This window comes from Macaca fascicularis, chromosome 15, assembly GCF_037993035.2.
Source record: "Macaca fascicularis isolate 582-1 chromosome 15, T2T-MFA8v1.1".
NCBI lineage: Eukaryota > Metazoa > Chordata > Mammalia > Primates > Cercopithecidae > Macaca > Macaca fascicularis.
In genome coordinates this window covers 87,655,805-87,675,827 of record NC_088389.1, presented here as the reverse complement: position 1 = coordinate 87,675,827, position 20,023 = coordinate 87,655,805, and the positions used below count along the sequence as shown (strand labels likewise).

Here is a 20,023-nt window from a genome sequence, read left to right as displayed (position 1 = left end):
AAAATACTAGGCAGAAATAAAAATGAATTACATTAATCTTGGAGAAAATACTGCTTGTTGTGTTTAAGAAATATTAGTATCCATAAACTTTAGACTCTATCACTTCCTGGCACAGATATATAAGTTATAAAAATCTGAAAATATATACATATTCATATAAAGAAGCCTGGGATGGTGCCTTTCAAAATTAAAAGAAAATGACCAGAGCCTTAACTTTATTTTTCTTCTTCCAATATATGAGTAATTTTATAATAGTGTGATATATCATACTAACATCATTCAAAGCGTGTCTGGCTGAGAGCCACTATTAGGGCACTTGTGAGTAGATTTGTAAAACTGATATTTTGGTTGAAGGTTCCAATTAATTTGACAACATTATCCCAACTTTGAAGAAACTAAACATATTAGAGTATGAGATAGAACATTGGTGTATTTTGCAAAATTTCAATTGATATGTACCACAAAGGTGGAAGAAAATTCATTATTTATTAATATTTATAATATTATTTTTCTAAGGGACAGAAGACATGTACTTTTTGATGCTGGGGCAGCTGGCACTTAATTCAAACACACTGTCCTTCACTCTAACACATTGATAGACATTTTGACACAAATAATGCACATTTTTTAACACCTTCAAATATAAGCATACACACAAAACACATTAAATGATTGTCTATAGGCAGTGTATGGGCCAGGATACAAACACACACACACAGACACATACAGACATACACACTTCTTTTGTCTCGGTGTGGCCATGTGACCTAGTTATCACTCAGTAAATGAGAGTAGAAATAAAATACGCACTCACTAAAGGGCCTCTTCTATCTATAGGAAATGTCTCTTTGGGCTTTCTCTCCTTCATGTGGATATGCAGTCACCCAGTTCTGACTATATAGAAGACACAATTACCTTGGAAAGAGCAACCCAACAGTATGGAAAAAATATTCCTTGAATGTCCTCAGGAAAAAATGTTTTCTTTGTAGCCTAGACTTTACTAACTGTTATAGAAAGGAAAGAAATAATAATAATATATTGTATTAAAGAAATAATAATAATAATATATTGTATTGAAACAAGCTTTATTCTTAGTTGAATCAGAATTCCAAGGAAAGAGACTGAGATGTGTTTGCCTTGTCGATGATCACCAATAACAATGACATTCACATGCAAGGCTGAAAGTTTTGCACCATTAACTGTCTCCAAGAAAGCCTGATTGGAAAGTATTATTAATTGTAAGTTAGAACAAAATAATCTTTTTGGAAAGGGCTGCAAATAATCTAAAATCTTCCATTTTTCTTCTTAATTATACAATTTTTCCTAATTTACACAAATTTGGAAATGAAAATTCCTATCCTTGTTGCTCAAGATTCTCATTATACACTCATCCCACAGGTAGCCTTGCCCGGCTCACAGAAGTACATTTTATTTTATAAATATACATACTTGCACATGCAATTTTCCATAATAAAATCATGTAAGTCATAATATTTAAATAACTTTTTTTATTCACAAAAATATTATGGACAGATTCCATGTTCAGTACATATAGTTCTACCTCTATTTTTTGTGGAAATGTTGCTTAGTATTTTATTCTATTCCTCTACAAATAGTGGAATAGCCATTTATCATGGTTATTTAGATTGTTATTGGTATTTTTCTGTTACAATATATGTTTCAATAAGTTGTACACAGGTGTGTATATAGATTAATACGTATTTATGTACTCAAGCTACTATTTCTGTAGCTAGATTCATAGTATTGTTATTCTGAATACGGCAAGCATAATTCATACTAAAATCTTCCCCCCCGAAATGTTGGCCCCACAAATAATATATTAGAATGTCCATTCTCTACACTCTCACCACTAGATGCTAGGTTTTCATCTTCAGAATATGATTAAAGTTCTTGCAAGTGGCCAATATCAGATACAGATACACATGACATCTCTAAGTAAAAAGTGTGAGGAGAATTATTTAAATATGCAAGTTCACTCAGATAACATAAAGTAGGGTAATGGTTACTAACACTTGGTGTGTGTTATATATAGTTAACTTTCAGTTAGGAAGCACGGTAATTACATTGCCCCTTTTTAACCTTTCAAAATATATGTAATGTTAATGTTCTCTTTTTGTTCATGTTGTTCCCTCTAGAGGCATCAGATGGTGTAATTTGGATTTACACCATCACAGTAATTGAAATATGAATATATTCGAATTGCTTTCACAATTATGAGGCTTGAATTTAATTATTTTTAATAAGGTGGGTAGTGGGATACAATCACAAAAATAAACAATATATTTCTTGCTGTTCATGGCACTGTGTCAACTACTATGCAGCATGAAGCTACTACAGAGGACATTACGTGAATTCTCAAAGATTTGCATTTGAAATTCTTTAGGATAAAAATTAACATGGAATGAAGTTGATTGTGATTTAAAATAATCTCATATTCTTTGATTTACTTCTATTTTTCTTTGCTACTTTTCATCTTTTTGTATGCAAGTGTGAGGGACTAATTGATTATTTTCAGAAAAAGTAAAAGAGAAATGTCTGTAAAACATGATGTAGTAGAGTAATTGAGAAGCCTCAAGCGATGTAAAGCGAATGGGGCTTTAAAAGATGACACCTAGAAAACCGGATTTTCCCAGAGTCTGAACTACTAGAATAGGAAAAACTATACAGAAAACAAAATAGTGAAAATGTGTGCAATAAAAATGAAACACACCATTTTATCACCATAGAAATCAGACCAATAATAAATAAATATTCTGTGAAACGCAGGCTTTGCCATTAAGATATCAAAAGCCTTTAAACCAAGTGGCAAGTTCTTTATACGAAATGAAAGCAAATTCCAGATAGAGGGTATTTTTCAATTTAAAAATTTATAAGATCCTATGATTCCTCACTCAAATGTAATATGGTGCAGAACAACACCAAATTACCATTCTGCCCTCATCCCACGCCTGAGGAGTACATTACTGGTAGGAAGACAGGTTTCAGATAATATCAGAGAAACATATAGAGTAAATGTGCGTGCAAAATTCCCAGTTGTGCTTGTTTAATTAGATGCTGGTAACAGCAGCAAACAATAGTAAAGAAGGCATGGAAACAGAGTGTTAATGAGATTCAAATAAATCAGATATCACTGTTGGACTACAGATAAAAGACAAGCTCCAGTATATCTGCATTATAATCAGCCTGATCACAGTTTTGATGAATGTGCCAAAGGGACTGTTCTTTGCTCTGTTTTCACAGTGAGTGAAAGGCAACAAAAGGAGCAGTTTTGATTTTTACACTTTCTGACAGATGAGTCATATGGGATTAATGTTGGAATTCATTAAAGCTAGAATTCTACCTAAGGATCATATTTCACAGGATATATACATTACCATTTTATAAAGGTGACATTTAAGAGTCTGGTTAGCTATTTAACAGATTTTGGCAATTGGACAGGACCTAAGTATATACACATGATATTACTAAATATATATGCATCCATAAACACACAACACCAAAGTGTCCTACATTGCTTAGGAAAATATTCTGAGCCATACACAAAAATACATCAATTTTGCTGCTATTAAATAAAAGCAAGAACTTCCAAATACAGTCATTCCCATTATCTAACCATGCATTAACCAAGTTTCTAGAACTGCAAGGTATTTTAAGAAGAAAAATTATTTTATTAGGTAAATATTTACTAGTAAATTAACTGCTTAAGATCAGCCACCAACTAAATACTCACCACTTAATGTTAGAGTTTATTCCACTTGGGTCAGGCACAGTGACTCATGTCTATCATCCCAGCACTTTGGGAGGGCGAGGCGGAAGGGTCACTTGAAGCCAGGAGATCAAGAACAGTTTGGGAAACACAGCAAGATCCAGTCTCTACAAAAGCTGAAAAAACAAAAACAAAAACAAAACAAAATAAAAAAAAAATTGTCCAGGGTTGGTGATACATATCCCTAGTTCAGGCTATAGACCTAGCTACTCCCCTGTCCCCAAAAAAGAAAGACAAAGAATTTATTGCACATGAATAAGTCAGTCTTATACCGAATCTCAGGTATATAGAATATCTAACATTATAGTGCAAATATAACAGAAAATAAGAGCCAATGAAAATTACAGATCTTGAAAAGATGCAAGATTTTATGAAGTTGATGAAATTGTTGGAGAACTGCTCAAATAATCTACAATAACTTGACAAAGGAGTCTTTTTGATAATTAAAATGGATAACAGTCAAGTTTGTTTTCAAACAATGTTTAATACTTCAAAAGAGGATGTCTTGAAGATCAAAAGACCTAGGATCATTGAAGAATGGTAACACTCCTGAATATTTTTCCTAAATGCCAATTTTGAGAACACATTATGGAAGCCAAAGATGAAGCAAGAGATACTATATCACACCACCACATAATACTTTTAGAAACAAAATTTGATTAATAATCATTTATTAACATTTAATTTGTCCTAAATTTTAGATCATATATGTAATTTTGAATCAGAATTTTTCTCAACACACAAAAATAATTTTCATAAATGTTTACATTTTTAAAGATAACATTTAAAATATTTTTTTCTTCATTTACTATTAATATAGACACTTCTGTCTGTGCCTGCAATATAAGTTTGAATCACTGAACTTATCTGATTGACTTCTTTTGGCTAAAATTCTATCATTCTGCTGGGCTAGGCATGAATAAGACATAGCTCCTCTACAGAAGCTCACAGTTTACTGTAAAGAACATTCATGTCAACAATAACAGTATTCCATTGTGATAACCAGAATAAAAGTTGTAAATTAAAATGTGAAATTTAAATGAAAAATTTGGTATCTTGGGTCATAGAAAAAAACATATAGATTGTACTTGGTAGAGAAACAAGTTAAGTCATATGTTTTGTACCTGTCTATACTTTTCTTAATTATGAAGATTCATTTGATACTGTTATGAATATATGTGTTTATATTAGTTTATATTTTCTATGTTTGCCACATTTTATGTTAATCTTTTCCCTCCCAGCATGCATAATTTATCTCTGACAATATTTCACAACATTAAATCAGCTTGGGGAATATAAAATGACATCATAACTGTAATTCTGAAAGATTCCAGGAAAAGAAAGATGGCTGTGTGAAAACATGTACTTGGTCTGAGAATGACAAAGCGTAAGCATATAAAAATTTAGAAATCTTTAGAAATAAGTGCTACAAGTTGATTTACTGAAGTGGTAGGCTAATTTTGTTCTTTTGCAAAAAAATATCTAACAAATACCACGTCTGTATAACTTGTCTGTTGCTTTTTCAGATACAATCATGTAACATACAACCATAATCTGGTCAAGGATGGACCACATATACTACGGTGGTTCCATAAAATTACAATGGAGCTGAAAAATATCTGTTGCCTAATGACGACTTGATGAAAAGTATATAGAAAAAGAATACAAAAAAGAAAATATTTTTCTATAGCCGTAGAATTGTCTGCTTTTTAAGGTGTTATTGTAAAAGAGTCAAAAGTTTTACAACTTTAAAATTTATAAACTAAAAAAGTTACAGTAAGCTAAGGTTAATTTATTATTAAAGAAAATTATGAAATAACTTTAGTGAAGTCTAAGCTTACAGTGTTTGTAAAGCCTACAGTAAAGTACAGTAATATCCTAGGTCCTCACATTCACTCGCCACTCACTCAGAGCAAATTTTAGTCCCATAAGCTTCATTCATGCTAAGCACTCTACAGAAGTGTAGCATTTTTAATCTTGTACATCGTATTTTTAGTGTACCTTTTTATGTTTAGACTTGTTTAGATGTACAAGCATTTACCATAGTGTTACGATTGCCTACAATATTCAGTTTAGTAACATGCTAAACAAGTTTGCAGCTTAGGAGCAATAGGTTATACCATATAGCCTAGGTGCATAGTAGGCTTTTCTATCTGGCTTTGTTTAAGCACTCTATAATATTCACACAGTGATGAAATTGCCTAATTTGGGGGATGTATGCTATGTCTCTGGATAAATAATTTTCTATTTCTAAATTAAAACCCTAGAGGATGACCATACATCTTAGTTTGCCTGTGATATAGCTTGTTCATATCACATGTATTAAGCCACCTTAATGTTTATAAAGACATTTTTATTCTTAAAGTCCTGATATAGAAAATGAATTATATGCTTATCTTATCATCTATGGCAGACTGTATTTACATGAGTATAAATGTAATATAAAATACATATTCTGCAGCAGACATACTAGAGAGTGCCTGCCATAAAGTAATTACTCTTTACTGAATAAAATGTGTGTGTTTCCAAATAAAAATTTAGGTGGATTAGACCAGAGTCTGAGCATGTATTCCAACAGTGGATGCAAATCACTATGTGGCTATTTCACAAACTTCATTTTCTGAAAATTTGTGTGTGTATTTTACAATTCTTTGGAAACTCAATAAATTTTGCAAATAAATATTTTTTAAAGTAACAGAATTCATGATTTTAAGATATGCTTCTATTCTTTATATTTTTAAGGAAAATACTACCAATTAATTCATGACCTGCCATTGATTTTCAGACATATCTGATTTTCAGAGATGTTAACAGGTAGATAAAAAATTGAGAAAAAGCAGTATAATATTTCTACTCCATATAATAACAAATTAATAAAATGGTATTATTGGTTATCACATTATTTACTCTTTATAAATATATTTATGTTAAGTAGACATCACTGCATCAGTTGTCCTGTGGAGGTCATCATGTTCTGTTCTGTGGGATCATAATTTAACAAGTCAGGATGCTGTGCAATATATCTTTCAAATGTTTATTATTTCTGGATACAATATGTTTATGATGTTTAAATCCTTTTGTGTACATGACAATTTCTGATTTCAAATTTATAGATATTCTTTAATCATAATTAAAACATTTAATTAAAACTCCATCTCAAACACAAAACAAAACAAAAGAAACAACAACAAAAAAGAGGCAATAAAGGCATTCAAATCAGAAAGGAAGAAGTAAAATGAGTGTGGGTGGGGGTAGGGATGGTGGTATATCTCTGCCATTAAAAAAGAAGGAAGTCCATTTGCAACAACATGGATGAAACTGAGGACATTTTACTAAGTAAAATAAGTCAGACAAAGAAAAAGAAATGCTGTACGATCTCACTTATGTTATATGTGGATTCAACATTGCACTTATTTATACTGAACATGTTATGGTGCCAGAATCTTTCCTAATGATAATATTCACCCATTTTGACTTATGAATATTTGTTTAATAACCCATTTAGGTTAGGCACAAAATTGAAATAACTCTATAATAGTGGATTTGGGGAAGGTTCATTTTAACAATTCAGTGTATTTTCTTATTTGCAATCACATCACATACAATATGGTTGACTCTCAAGCCTGAAGTTAAGCTGGAGTTTAACACATATATGGAGAAAAGACATTTGTTGGCAACTACCATTCTGCTTTCTGTATCTATGAGTTTAATTTCTTTTTAGAGTTCACATACAACATAAGTGAGATCATACAGTATTTCTCTTTCTTTGTCTGACTTATTTCACTTAGTAAAAGGTCCTCCGTTTCATCCATGTTGTTGCAAATGGACTTCCTTCTTTTTTAATGTCAGAAATATACCACTATCCCTGCCCCCACCCACACACATTTTACTTCCTTTCTGATTTGAATGCCTTAATCCCTCTTTTTGTTTTGTTTTGTTTTTTGCTTTGTTTTGTTTTTTTGTTTTTGAGACGGAGTCTCACTCTGTCATCCAGGTTGGAGTGCAGAGGCGTGATCTCAGCTCACTGCAACCTCCACCTCCTGGGTTGAAGTGATTCTCCTGCCTCACCCTCCCGCATAGATGGGATTGCACATCACCACACCTGGCTAATTTTCTGTATTTTTAGTAGAGACAGGGTTTCACTATATTGGCTAGGCTAGTCTCCAACTCGTGACCTCAGGTGATACACCGACTTGGCCTCCCAAAGTGCTGGGATTACAGGTGTGAGCCACCATGCCTGGCCTGAATGCCTTTATTTCTTTTTTAACCTGATCGCTCTGACAAGTACTTCTATTACCATGTTGAATAGAAGTGGGAATCCTTGTGTTGTTCCTGATCTTAGAGGAAAAGCTTTTAACTTTTTTCACCATTGAGTATGATGTTACTTGTAGGCTTGTACTATATGGCCTTTATTATGTTGAGGTAGGTTTATTCTATAAGTAATTTGCTGAGAGTTTTCATGATGAAAGAATGTTGAATTTTATCAAATTCTTTGTGCATGTGTGTATTTATTGAGATGATCATGATTTTTTTTCCTCCATTCTGTAAATGGGGTGCATCATGTTTACCGGCATGTGTATGTGTAAGCATCCTTACATTCCTGTGATAAATCCCATTTAATCATGTAAATGACTCTTAATGCACTGCTGAATTTGGTTTGCTAGCATCTTGTTAAAAATTTTTACAACTATGCTGTGATTGTTAATATTGACTGTCAATTTTATTGGATTGAAGGATGCAAACTATTGTCCCTGAGTGTGTCTGTGAGGGTGTTGCAGAAGGAGATTAACATCTGAGTCTGTGGACTGGGAGAGGCAGACCCACCCTCAATCTGGGTGGGCACCATCTAATCAGTTGCCAGCATGGCTAGAATAAAGAAGACAGAAGAGGGTGGAAAGAGTAGACTTGCTGAGTCTTCTGGCCTTCATTTTTCTCTTGTGCTGGAATTCCCGCCCTCAAATATCAGATTCCAAGTTCTTCAGCTTTTTGACTCTTGGTCTTACACCAGTGGTCTTGCAATTACACCAGTGCAGACTGAAGGCTACACTGTTGGCTTCCTTACTTTTGAAGTTTTAGGACTTGGACTGGTTTGCTTGCTCTTATAAGCACGAATGCAAGCAAAAAGATAATGGAATAAGATTTCTAAAATATCTTTAAAAACTAAATATTATCTCCTTTGCTGCAACATGGTTGGAGCTGGAGGCCATTATCCTAAGCAAACAAACACAAGAAAAGCAAACCAAATGCCGCATGTTCTCACTTGTAAGTGGGAACTGAACACTGAGTACATATGAACACAAAGAAAGGAACAACAGACACCAGAGCCTCCTTGAAAGTGAAGAGTGAAGATCGAAAGTGGAGAGTGAAGATCGAAAAACTACCTATCAGGTACTATGCTTATTACCTGCATGACAAAATAATCTGTACACAAAACCCGTATGACACACAATTTACTTAAATAGCAAAACTGCACATATACCCTAAATTTAAAATAAATAGATAAATATCAACCCAAAATTTTATGCCCAAAGCAAATATCTTTCCAAATTGGAGACAAACTAAACTGTTTCAGAAACTCAAAGTAATTTATCTTCAGAAGACCCAAGAAATGTTTAAGGAAGTCCTTCATAAAGGCAAATGATAGCAGAGAGAAATATGAATCAATATGAAGGAACGAAAAAATGCTGAAATTAGTGTCTATAAGGCAAAATACAGGAAAGTGTTTTTCTCTGTAAGATAATTGTGTAAACAAAAATGATAAAAATGTAATGTGATGTATGAAATAACAGATGAAAAATAAAATGTATGCCAATTATATATAAAGGGCAAAAGGGGAAAAAGGAAGTATATACTTGTATGGTTATTGTGCTATATACGAAGTGGTATCACTTCTAAGAGGGGACTCGGAAAATTTCAAAGTAAATGTTATAAATTTTAGACTAGTCACTACTGTAACAAAAAATAGTTATCACTAATATGCCAATAAAGAAGATAAAGTTCTATCATAACTACTCAATTAATCTAAAGGAATGCAAAGTTAGAAGGTCAAGGAGAAAGAAGTAAAGAAAAACAGAAAACAAATATCATGATTATAGATTAATTCTAAGCATATTGATAATCATAGTAAATGTAACTGGTACAAATAATACAATTAAAAAGCAGAGATTGTCAATTAAATAACAAACAATAACCAGCTACCTGCTACTTAAATATGTTTCAAACATAAAGACTCACAGATGTTAAAATTAAATTATGCAGAAAGATATGTCAAGTAGCACTAAAAAAAGGTAACTTGGAGTGTGTCTATTACTATCAGATAAGGTAGTTTTCTGAGTAAAGCATATTACCAGGAATAAGGAAAGGCATTTTATAATGATAAGGAGTTTACTTATCAAGACAGCATAACAATCATAAACATTCACACATCTTATAACAAAATTTAAAAGTACCTAAAAAATACTTACAGAAGTTAGGAAAAATAGAAATTTCAGAGTTATAATCAGAGATGACATTTACAGAACGCTCTATCCAACAACAGCAGAATAAACATTCTTTTTAAGTGTACATGAAATATTTAATAAGATTGCTTACTCTGGACCACAAGACAACTCTAAATACATTTAAAATAATTCAGCTCATACAAAGTATGTTTTCAGACCAGTATGGAATTAAAGTAGTAATCAATACCAGAAAAAAAAATGTTCAAATGCTTGAAACATAACTAATATACTTCTAAAAAATTCTATAGAGGAAAAAAATCAAATTGGAGAGTATTTTACCCTGATTGCAAACAACGACACATCATTTCAAAATTTGCATAAAGCCATTCAAGAAGTATTGAGGTCAGGGAGGTGGCTCACACCTGTCATCCCAGCCCTTTGGGAGGCCAAGGCAAGCAGATTACTTGAGCCCGGGAATTGGAGACCAGCCTGGGCGACCAGCCTGGGCGACCAGCCTGGGCAACATGGTGAAATCCTGTCTCTACAAAAAGTACAAAAATTAAAAAAGGAACATTGACAGAAATGTAAAGTATGAAGCACCTATATTAGAAAAGGAAAGATCTCAATTTAATAAATCAGCAAATGCCCTAATAAAATTAGAAAAATAGAGAAAATAAAGTTCAAAATAAATAAAATAAATAATAATAATGTGGGTACAAATCAATGATTAGAATGCATAACACAGTAGAGCAAATCAATGAAACAAAAGGCATCCCTTTGAAAAGATCAATAAAAATGACACATTTCTAATCTAACAGATTAAGAAAAAAAGATAGAAAATCACACCTTACTAACAGCAGGAACAAGAGAGGTGACATCACCACAGATTCTGTATGTATATTTAAAGACAGACAAGGTAACATTATGAACAACTCCATGTCAATAATCTCAGCAACTTATGAGAAGTGGATAAATATCCTGAAAGACACATACTACCAAAGCTCATTCAAGAAGAAGTAGATAACCTAAATAGCTACTTACAATTAAAAACACTGAATTGATGATATAAAATTTTTGAACAAAATAACCTCTAAACTTAGATACAGTCACAGGGAATTTTATAATATGTTAAAAACATTAATTATTCATTAACTTTTCCCAAAAATGAAGAGGAGGAATTAATTTTCAGCTTATTCTTTGAGGCTGGAAAATAGATAGCAAAATAAAGCAAAATCATAAAAAGAAAAGTACAGATACATGTTCTTTGTGAGTACAGATATAAGAATTCTAACAAAATATTAGCAAATCATATCCAATAATATGTTAAAAGGATAATGAAGAATGACCACGAACAGTTAAGTCAGCAATTTAAGACTGTTTTAATATATAAGCATCAATCAATGTAATTCACTCCATTAACAGATTAAGGAAGAAACAACAACTGATCATTTCTTATAGACACATAGAAAGCATTTGGAAAAATACAAATTTCATTTCTGATAGAAACTTTAAGCAAAGTAGAAATAGAAAATATCTCAAACTGATCAAGGGCATCTATGAAACCCTGACAAAAAAACATTATATTTAATAGTGAAACACTGAATACTTTCTTCCACATATCAGGACAACAGTGGAGATGTGAGGTCTCACCACTTCTAGTCAGTATTGAACTGGAAGTTCTAGTCATGCAATTAGTCAATAATAATATAAGAGGCATCCAGGTTAGAGAGGAAAAATTAGAATTTAATTCTCATATGAATTTATTCTTTTTTCAAAAACATTCTATGGAGTTTACAAAAAACAAATGAAAGCAAATAAACAAAAGCAGATTCTAAAATAAATAAGTTTAGATATTGCAGGTTCTAAAATAAATACAGTACAATCTATTGAAATTCTGTATACTAACAAACAATCAGAAATCCAAACAAAAACACCTAACCAATTTAAAATAGTATAAAACACACCTTCAAAGGGATCGGTCCAACAAAAGATCCATGAATCCAATACAACCAAAGATACACACTGAAAACCAGGAAGAGCGCTGAGAGAAATGAAACATTTAAAAAATATGTATACCTTGTTCATGTGTTTAAAGTCTTCATATTGTTAAGATGTAGAATTGATACATTGATATACTGATATATATCTCAAATTGATATATAGCTTCAACAAAATCTAATATAATTTTTACCAGGCTTTTCTAATATAATTAGCTAGCTGATTCTAAAATTCATTTGGAAATGCAAGACATACAATGGTTAAAACATTGAAAAAGAAGAACAACATTGGAAGAGTAACACTGTGTGATACAAGACTACAACAATCAAGATAGTGTGGTAGTGTCATAAATATGCACTAGTAAATCAATAGAACCTAATAGGCCAGAAATAGACCAAATCATGTATATGTAAACTGATTTTACATCAAAATGCAAGGAGAATTCAGAGGAGAAAAGATATTTTTAATAAATGGTACCAGGAAAGTTGGAGATATGTATAAACAATGTACTTTTGATTCCTATCTCAAATATTATATAATAATTAACTAAAAATGAATCAGTTATTTACTTAAATGTAAAGCCTAAACCTGTAAAAATGCTAAAAGAAAATATTTACAGCTATTGGTTAAAAAAAGTAGCTTAGTTTGAACATCAAAAACACAATTCATAAAAGAAGAAAAAAAGATTAAATTTCAGCAAAATTTAAAATGTCTGCTCTCCATAATACACTCTTCAAAGAAGGAAAACACAAACCACAGAGTGGAGAAAATGGAATTATATCCATAATACATAATGAATTCTTAAAATGCAATAATTAAACAAGCTATCTAATAAATATGAGGATGAGAAAATAAAACAGACACAAGATGAATATATCAAAAATAGAGCACAGATTTGTAAATAAGCTGAACATCATTAGTGTTTAGGGAAATGCAAATTTATAAGATAATATATGCTAACCCATTTATTATAATGGCTAAGATTTAAAAGTTTGGCCATATTAAATCACCATGAAGGAAATGTAGGAACTGGAATTCTTATACACTCCTGGTAGGAATATAAAATGATACAATCACATTGAAAATCAGTTTGGTAATTTTTAAAAAATTTTGGCAAATTTATCACGTATGATCCAATCATTCTTCTAGGTATCCTCAAAAAAAAAAAATATATATATATATATCTGTTGGTAAAAAGACTTGTATACCCATAGTCATTGCAGCTTTTCTAGTAATAGCTAATAACTTGGAAAACAAACAATGAATGCCCATCAACAGGTCAGGTATATAAATCCAATAGAACATTGCTCAGCAGTAATAAAGAATAAACTATTGATAAGTACAACATCATGGATGAAACTCAAAATAATTATGCTGTGTGGAAGAAATCAAACCTAAAAGAATATGTCCTATAAAATCAATGCCTATGAAATTCTAGAAAATGCAATTCACTGTCAATAGAGAAACAGACAATTGCTGGGAAGAGGGGGAAAGAAGGGATTACACTTCATCTTAGCCAAAAGGCCGACAAGCTACAAGAAGGGATTCCAAAGGGAAATGCAGAGGTGGCTTCATGGAACTACAACCATTATGGATGCACAGAGCCCATGTTCAGATCTGCCCTGTGCTTGGAGTTTAATGTGATGCTGTAACCCTCTTGAAATTCTTATTTTATCTCTGAGTTTTTGTTTTATAAATGGAATCATAAAACGGAACATGTGTGACAACGGAACATGTGGTAGGAGTTTGGAGCCTTGGCTCACAGGGAGCCCCTGATACCACTGTCTACTGCGACCAGGACTGGTTCTTGGCTGCCCCCTCACAGAACTCTGGCACCTTGGGACCCTACGCAGGACCACTGCCACCTTTAGTCAGGAGTGGAGACCAGGTTGCTTGGGCAGGGAGGCTGTATGCAGTGCAGCTACATCCCTCTGCTCCTGTGGGAGCCTGCGTGCATGGGCAGAGAGGGGAGAGGGAGGGCCGGTGTGGCCAAGAGGCGTCTTAGGGAAAGGTAAAGAGAAGACCACCCTCTTTTGGTTGGCAGCACCTCAGCACATTTGAAAGGCGAACCATATGGAATCTCTTAGCTATCTAGATCCAGGAATAGAGCATGTTGCAGGATAGACGTCGCATTCCTTGGAGGTGTCCGGACCACCAAGATGGGATTACGGGACTATGAACTCGTAGGAAGAGGAGATTGACTTCCCTGCACCCCACAGGGATCCCACATTTTTGCTATGCACTGGTTACTGCAAATTGTATATCTTGCCCCGGGAATTTGTGCTCCCTTTTCATATGTTCACTATCTTGATTGTGGCAAAGTTTTCACAGGTATATTCTTTCATCAAAACTTACCAAATTATAACTCTTTACATATGTACGGTTTATTGTATGTCAGTTATGCCTCAACAAAACTGTGGCAGAAAATCCAAGAGAAATGAAAAAATGGGTCAGTTTATTACCAACTGATATATTTGTATGTAAACACGCAGCTCTATATGTAATTTGGATAGAAGAAGAATATTGTTTTCATACCCATGGAAGGCAAATAATTAGTAGTATTTTTATCACCAATGACAGGGTATGCAGCTATCAAACACATAGCTCAGGAAACAACTGCTTTCCATATTATGTAATACAAAATAACAAATTTATAAAACTAATTGGTGCTTGAATCAGGTAACACTCTAAGGTCACACTGAAGGTTTTTCAAATCATTGCAAGGTATTTTCTGACTGAAATCTTAGGTTAAAAGGAGGGAACTAAGTATAAAGGATTTGAAGTTTCTTTTAAACAAATAATTCCAAGGCTATATTTCAAAAAATTAAAACATGGGAGTCCTGTCGTTTCTCCCACTGATCTATTTGCCAATCAGAAGAAAGAAAGTATCAGCAGAATTGGGTTTTTTTTTCACCAATTCTATTTCCTGATGTGAGGAATTTTATTTAGTCTAGGAGACCAGGAAATTCACTACCTAGCACAGCTTTCAAATTAGCCTAGCATCGTTGTGGTTGATCATGGCAGAATCTTCTTGTCTCCAAGACACTCTCTTGCTTCCTATGGCTACCAAAGAAGGGTAAGATTATCCAATTGAGAGGTTGAAAAGGACAACTGTTACTGTGTACTAAAGAGTATTATACATCCGTTTAAGAGAATATGAATTCAGTATCACCAAGGCAGAATAATTGTTATAAATATATAAGTAAATACACATATATATGCATACATATATATGAGCATTCATGAACCCAACAATCCAAAAAACAGCTACAAGCTAACACTGCTTAGATAATCAATAAGAGGACTTTAAAAAAATAAGCAATATATAATGAAAACTATCTTTATAGATATTCATTACGTATGTAAATGCATACAAATATTCACTCAAAAATTGATGAAAGGATTATCCTTTTAGAAGTACCTTGAATTGTTGAAGCAGTCAAGTGGAATTGTAATGTCGTTTGAATTACTTTACAATGTGAATGTTAACATTTGCTGTGCATACCTAAAAATGATTTTCAAAATTATACATGAATGTGCTTTGTAAAAAGTGAACAAAACATATGAAAAACAAATGACAAAACAACTGACAAACAAATATCAGAACTGTTCACTACCATTAGAGTTATTACTGTCACTACAGGGATCTGCAACAGCAAATATGCCAAAACTGGAATGCGGGTAAACTAATGAAAGATTTATTAGTAATCGTGGTTATGTATCCTAACCAAAAAGAAAAATAAGTGTGTCATTAATGCAGAGCCACTTATAGTAAAGGAGCAGTGTGTGTTCTAAAGAGGAGATTTTTGCTCAGAGGCCTCCAACGCTTCCACAATGAGAGTGCATTTAAAAGAAATCTGCTTTTAATATCTTCTTCCACGGCAGAGAATTTATTGACTCATTGAAACTAACCTCTGTAGAATGCATCCATTTCCCAGGTATTGTGCTAGGCAGAGAAATTCAAACTATATGATGTATCTCTAATTGCCATGAAAAAATAACAAGATGCTTTGATTGAATTACTCTGATTTCCTCATCATTATAAAAGCCACACTGATATGATTGCCTAAAAGTTATTGCCCTGTACATTTTTCAGGAACGCTTCATTGATATTTGAATGCAAACTACACATAAAATAAGTAGAAAATGGAGTTTTTATTAGTTATGATACATTCCTGGCCTTTTAAAATATGTGTTTGATACTCCATCTATTTAAGACAATGTTTTTCAAATAACTAATGACATATATTCTTTCTCTCCTTCTTTCTTCCTCAAACAGAGGGTTGTGTGGAACTGTTCTAGAACTCTGACTGGACTGAGGCAAAATCTTTAAGCAAAATTATTTTAGCACTGTGCTTGGTGCTTTTCCTTAATATTTCACATCGTCTGAAAACAGAAGATCAAAGTGAAAATCAGTGAAGCTCACCCAAATGTCAGAATTGGTTGTACTTGTAGTTTACAAGATAAAATGAACAGACTTGCATGATGTTATCACCAGGACAGTAATTTAAATGCTGATTATGACTGCATACACAGTCAAAAGAAAATGAATGATATTAAAAATCATATATAAATGGAACACCTCTCATACTTTAAGTCCACACGAAGACATCATATATTTACTATGTTTCAGAAATATCAACATCTTTGTTTACACGTAAATTAAATGTTCATTTTATGGCATATAAGATAGCAATTAACTGACATCCTACTCAAATTGAAATTTAAAACATGTTAAATTTATATTGAATAGTAGCCTCTGCAGGGATAAGAGAGAAGCAGGACTGATTTTTACTGTGGTGTAAGAAAATCTAAATTGTATGTTTAACTTTTTGTATGTCAACTAAATCACATAGTCCATTATGAAGGGAATAAAATACACAACATTAGTTTCAGAAAGTACTCTTTTGATCATTTATTAACAAAAATAAAACAACAAACAGTTTTTTCCTCCAAATGAGGCGATTGCAGGCCTATTTACTTTGCTTACCAAGTACTCTCTTAATTTTAGATTATTATAGTTTGTCCTAATCCAGAATTTGGATGAGATTTGAAGAACAATACAATTAAAATGAGAATCAAAGTGGTATCCAGGTTATTTTTAAACAAACAACTTCTACTAAAGCAAATAAATACATAATACTTAGTCAATGTGTTCCAACCAGGATACTAGAATGTATTTAAGACAAATGAACAAGAAAGTATCTTTTTGAGTCTTATTCTCAAAAAAAGAGTAATCTTATGATCTTCTATAGCTATATAAATAATTTCTTCATTAGTGTGTCTATGTATATAATGTATATGTGTGTCTGTATGTGTATACATACAAATATATACATACACACGCAAATAGATTTAAATAAGAAAATGAACATGAAACATTTTATGCTTAAATAAAAAAATGAACTCGGCAGTCAGAGGTGAAAAATAATGTGATTGAACTTTTAAAAGCCTTGGATATTTTAGAAGAGAGATCTTAAAGATAGAGAAATGTATATTAAAACTACAACCGATAATACCAATAATTCATCATTGCTTCAGGAAAAATAAAAGTGCTGCCAAATGGAGGGAATTTAGAAATTCCTGAGCGAAGTGCTTGTTGAGATAAATTCCTGAAAGGAAAATTAAACAAACATGCCATTAAAACAGGAAGCTTTTTTCTACAAGCATTACACTTATAGCAGTAAAACACAGCATGAGATTCGAAGTCTTATTTTTTAAAAAAGAGAGTTTCAAATAAAAGTTGACGATGGATGAGTCGTGTCCTATTCTTGATTTGGATAAAATAAATGGCAAACTGTTAACAGAATTTTAAAGACTGCAATACAAGTTCAATAAAGTTGTGAGTTCAACAGACTGAAAGCCTTGGAAATCCAGATCCAGTCAGGTAAAGTAACTGGAGAAACTACTGGGGTTCCATATAATGAGTGTTCCAATGGCTGAGAAGAATATCAGTGCACATATTGTTAAATTCATTATTGGTTTTGATCAGTAGAGTATCTTTCTCCAATTAACCTTTTCTCAGCAAAGTAAATGAGACCCTGATGGTCTGCCATCATTAATATATCTTTAGAAACTTAGCAATTCTCTTCTTTCTCAACAATGACATTTTGAAACTTACTGCCTTTTGTATGGAAAGCACTTTACATATATTAAGCCATTAATAAAACTATCCTTTTGGAAAAAAGATAGAAATTTATTTTAAAATTAATACGTTTGTTCTTTTCTTTGTTTTTTGTTTGTTTGTTTTTTGTTTTTGAGACGGAGTCTCGCTCTGTCGCCCAGGCTGAAGTGCAGTGGCGTGATCTCGGCTCACTGCAAGCTCCGCCTCCCGGGTTCAAGCCATTCTCCTGCTTCAGCCTCCCAAGTATCTGGGACTACAGGCGCCCGCCACTATGCCCGGCTAATTTTTTGTATTTTTAGTAGAGACGGGGTTTCACCGTGTTAGCCAGGATGGTCTCGATCTCCTGACCTCATGATTCTCCAGCCTCGGCCTCCCAAAGTGCTGAGATTACAGGCGTGAGCCACCACGCCCAGCCCTACGTTTGTTGTTTTCTTACAAAGTTGTACACCTACAAAATAGCAAGATGGACACTCATTATAATTTTTTAAATGTTATTGTTATTACTAATTTATTTATTAGAAGAGTTGAAGTAGTGTTCCTGTCTAGAGATTACTCTAATGAAGTCCAATACGTCTTTTTATTCAAAGCTCAATTTGGAAACAAAAGCAGCTTGGCTGAGATTTATGTAGCCAGGGTTCTAATTAAGAGCATGACCCAAACATGCAGTTAGTATATTTTAATTGAAAAAGTTCAATCATATAAATTTTGTAAAGGCTTAAAGTGTCTTTACTGAAAAAATCTGTGTTCATATTTTCTTTAGGTTCTTTCATATATGTGTCAAAGTTTGATAAAAACATAATTGAGAAATTACTTACTCTTTATAGCAGGCATTCTTTGACCCTGTTATGGGCAGTAAGGGCAGTGAGATCTGAAGATTGTACTGAACAGTTTTATAGCAGCAGACAAAGTAGTTTCATTACCACAGGCTCAGTTTTCTCTTGTGAGTCTTAGACAATTCTTTCACTGTCCTTATTGCAGTCAATTCGTTATTTGAACCGTTTTCCTCTGAAGTCATGTTGTTTCATGGAGTACCTTGGTCTGTCCTGATTCTCAAGGCTCCCTTTAACCTAAAAGTTATTCTGATGGGTTCAAGACAGGAATTCCTCTCAAAATCAATTTGAAGGCTGCAAAGATATTTAGTGTAGTATTTGGAATAAATATTACTTTGAGTTGAAACACTCATCCCTGAAGGGCAAAAACTAATATAGTCCAAGCAATATGCTGTTGGCAGATCTTAAATAAGCTCTATCCTCTCACGGTTTGAGAGGCAGATTGCTTATGCTTCATGAGAGCCAAGCTTCTTGTCTCAGGAACATAAAGGATGAGATTCTGTCCTGAAGGACCATTTCAAAAATATTGGAATTTTTATAGTGTGTCTAGTTTATTTGTTATAATACAAAATATCTGTGTTTCCAGTGTTTCACAAGTTTAGCATGGGGATCAGATTTTCTCTTGCTCAAGCATATTGCCCAAGGCAAATATTAGCATTTCTGGTGACATCTTGTTTTGGATTATGAAGTGCATCCAAAGTGTGAAAAGGTGCACAGTGAGCAATCTGACTATAGATTTTCTTGAAGATGAGTTACCCCTAAAGTCATTTTTCCCCTTTTGGTAATTTACTCATTGTGACCTGGTATTATTTTTAGATTTCAATTATTTCGTGTATGAATTTCA

The 20,023-nt window shown here is 32.9% G+C and overlaps 1 long non-coding RNA gene across 3 annotated transcripts in view; it reads left to right on the top strand.

The window, feature by feature from the left end:
• The window catches only part of LOC102123312 (uncharacterized), a 59,587-nt gene extending 42,463 nt beyond the window's left edge, over positions 1-17,124 (top strand). For 2 of the 3 annotated variants that reach the window (XR_012423978.1, XR_284734.5), the window contains one exon: positions 16,505-17,124. This is a non-coding gene — a long non-coding RNA (uncharacterized lncRNA). Of the gene's footprint in view, positions 1-837; positions 6,481-16,504 lie in introns of those variants that run through there. The other variant, XR_284735.4, reaches the window with a different exon arrangement.
• The last annotated feature ends 2,899 nt before the right edge of the window (positions 17,125-20,023 follow it).